This window comes from Physeter macrocephalus, chromosome 15 (assembly GCF_002837175.3).
Source record: "Physeter macrocephalus isolate SW-GA chromosome 15, ASM283717v5, whole genome shotgun sequence".
NCBI lineage: Eukaryota > Metazoa > Chordata > Mammalia > Artiodactyla > Physeteridae > Physeter > Physeter macrocephalus.
The window spans coordinates 63,998,976-64,002,444 of record NC_041228.1 but is presented as its reverse complement, the minus strand read 5'-3'; the positions used below and the strand labels follow the sequence as shown (position 1 = coordinate 64,002,444).

At 42.1% G+C, this 3,469-nt stretch overlaps 1 protein-coding gene across 1 annotated transcript in view; it reads left to right on the top strand.

The window, feature by feature from the left end:
• The first annotated feature begins 415 nt into the window (after nucleotides 1–415).
• KCNB2 (potassium voltage-gated channel subfamily B member 2) overlaps nucleotides 416–3,469 on the top strand; it is a 402,961-nt gene continuing 399,907 nt past the window's right edge. Inside the window, exon 1 of the mRNA XM_007114811.2 lies at nucleotides 416–513. The gene's annotated coding sequence lies outside the window, so the exon portion shown is untranslated. The remainder of the gene's footprint in view (nucleotides 514–3,469) is intronic.

Here is a 3,469-nt window from a genome sequence, read left to right as displayed (position 1 = left end):
AGCGAGCGGCAACTCCCCGGCTGGCGCGGCTCGCCCTCCCGGCTCCTTCCGCGCGGCGAGCTCAGCCCCGCTCGATTTTTCCTTTTCCATCCCAGCCCTCTCTTGTCTGGGCGGCGGCGGCGGCGGCGGCGGCGGCGGCAGGGGGATGGGGGCCCGCGAGGGGAAGGGGGTGAAGATCGATGAAGATTATTGTTCTTTTTAAGGATGCCTTAGCTTCCTCCCGCCGCCTCTCCTTTGAGCCTTCCTACTAGAGACCGTGAACCAGAGTCAGGGATGTAAAGAGAGGGGTGAAAAAAAAAAACAAACCAAAAAACCAAAAAGCAAAAAACGCCAGGAGCTCCAGCCAGCCGGGGAGACCCTCCTCTCCGTGGAGGGGAGGGGGATTTCCAGCGACAGATCATTGGCGAAGGGCACCGTCGCGGGGAGAGGAGCCCCGGAGGGAGCGGGGAATCCCACAGCCCTTTGTGGTGCCCGAGCCCGTGCCGCCTGCAGAGCGGGGTCGGTGGGAGCTAGGTAAGTGGCGGGGGCATTGCTGCTCCCCGAAGGGGTCTTCCTTTAAGAATGAATCATCGTGGGCAGCCTAGCCAGACTTGAGTTGCTAAAGGAATTGGAAACTGCCATATGGCACCGAGTGGACTTACACACAAAGCTGACTTAGCCCCGAGAGGGTTATTAATGCAAGACTCCATCCCCGTGGGGAAGGCGCTCAAGTGTTAGCCCCTGAAAAGCTTCCGAGCAGTCTGCCTGGGAAGGGATGGGAGATGTTATTTCTAGGAGATGAGCTCTTGTTGCCTTCTGTTCATTTGTTGGTAAATGCCACACTCACATGCACACACTTGTGGGACCGGATTCGGGGAGTGTTGATGTCTCTGATGTATGAACAGTCTTCAGAACACAGAGACGTGCATGCATTCTGTTCTGCGAGCGGCGCACGGTCTCCGTTCTGTAGCGCAGGGTTCCTGAGAGAGAGAATGAGTCTCTAAGGAAAGAGCTTCATGGCTGTTTCCAACACACTCTGCTTAGGTGACCTGGGAATACAACTGCTTTGAATGGCACCAAAAGACACCGACCATTTGCCTCGTCGTTTGCTTCCAGTGCTAATGACCGTTTTCAGAATAGTATGCTACCATCCATTTTCTCGAATTATGAGCATTTTTGTGCATTCATTCATAAAAATTTTCAGTGTGCAGTATGCAAAGACATGCCATGTATACATCATTTATGACCGCACAAGTGTAATAATAATAGATTACACTGAAAAATTTAAGATGCACAGGTATACGCTGGGTTCATTTCATGCAGGTTCAGCATTCCTTCTAATCAAGTTATGCAATAATGTCAGTATTTTAAATAGTATTTCACATTTCTGTTTTTGCATTGATGGGTTTTGGAATTTTCTTGGAAATCTGATTTTTTAAGCTCAGCTCAAAGGAAAAGTCAGGATTTGTTATTGTTTTTAAATATGTAGTATTGTGTGGGACAGAGGTCTCTTGGTTTATTTACCAAAAAACATCAGTCGAGATAATCACATTTCATAGAACAAGAGAAAGATAAATTCCAGTCGAAAATCTAAAGTCTAACTTGTCGGTACTGAATAACTTACAGGAAAGATTTTGAAAAAGAGGGTATCATTAAAAAAATTGTGTAGGTATAAAATAAAGTTTTACTTTATTTCACTCTTTAGAGGGGTGTGTGTATGTCTGTGTGTGTGTGTGTGTGAATAAATATAAAGTTGTACAAAGCTTACTTGTCATACGTGAATAAGCTCTACGGACATCTGTACTAGAGAGTTCTTGGTTCTTAAATTAATCAGAACTTAAACAGTTCAGTAATTGGGTGCACAGTACGTGTGTCTGTGCATTTAATTGCTTCTAGAGGTGGTGTTTTTAATGTAAGGCATAAATACGTGATTACTTACTTGTTTGGCTACAGTTGTGAGAATTTGGAGGACCCAGTGTGTAAACACCTTTTCCCCCACTGAATGAAAAGTAACTTCCTCACCTAAAAGAGTTAATATGCCTCCACCAAGCAAATACTGTACTCCTCTCCCTCATGCTGTCAGATTCAGACCAGTTGTTTATCACAAATAGAATTGTGTCTAATGCACTCCTTTTCCTTTTCTGGCACAACTCAGACTCTTGGAGAAAGGAGTGAATCACTTGGCAGTTCTCTTTGCATTCTTCCTCCTTTTAACCTGCACCTTACCCTCTCCGTGTTAGTGTTCCCAAATCTCCCTCATACACAAATATACACACCGCTTCCAGAAAATAACTCCATTGCCTGCCCCTTTGAGAATGCTAGTGTCTCTCTTTTCTTTTGCTCCTGTGTTTTTCTAAGTAGAATCAATCCGTGCATCTGTCGAAACTATTTCCAGTCTCACTTGTCTCCACATCCCACAGTTCAGTTTTCCAGGCATACGTGTTTGCTGAATATTCAGATGGGATTAGTGAAAATTATTACCTTAGCCAATCTTTTCTGTTTGGCTTTTAAAGTTTCCTTGTTGATGCCTTGGAGCCACTGTGAGCATGAACTCGCCCTTCTAGTTTCCAGTATGGTAGCAAAAGTGAGACTGCTAGCGAAACAAAATGACAGGATAGGCTTTCAGTCACATTCTTGGCAACTTTAAAAGCATATCTGTCCAGGTTTCTTGCATACCTGCCTGCGTATCTGTGGAAAATATTCTTTACGCATTAAAAATTTTTTTTCTTGAATTTATATCTGGCATTTTGAAATGGTGTTCAAAGAGAGACTGGTGTATGTGTATGTATGTACATATTAAGTATATATAGACACGTAATTAATTAAGGCAGATTCAGGAAGAGGATCATGACCATTTGTCACAGTCTAGGCGTTGAGGAATTATTAGAAGACAGTAATAATGATAATAACTTTTATTAAAATGTTAAAAAATTTAAATTAAAGCATTATTATTAAAAAATACACATATATACATATGTGTATGTATACATATATGTGTGTGTGTTATGAAAGTAAACCAAATTTCTGGTAAAAATTGGAAATCTACAAGATAATTTCATTCTGATCTAATGTATTTTTTCTTGACAAATTATAGGGAAATAATTAGTTCCTTGAAATTTGCTATCCCTTAGAGAGACTAATTCCTAAGAAGCATCATAAGAAGCATCATTAAAGTTGATAGGACACCTCCTCATGAACATTTTAAGGTAAATATATAAGGTTAAGACTTTCCATTTACTTCAGAATGTGATATTACTTGAAGTTTGCTTATACTTGTCAAGTGGATTTTACAAAAAACTCTGATGCCTATTATTTTCATAAGGGCTTCAGAGTGGAGAGTGCACATGCATTATATATATTTTTTAAGTTCAGGGTATTTTTTTTTTTTTTTTTTTTTTTTTTTTTTGTGGTATGCGGGCCTCCCTCTGCTGTGGCCTCTCCCGTTGCAGAGCACAGGCTCCGGACGCGCAGGCTCAGCGGCCATGGCTCA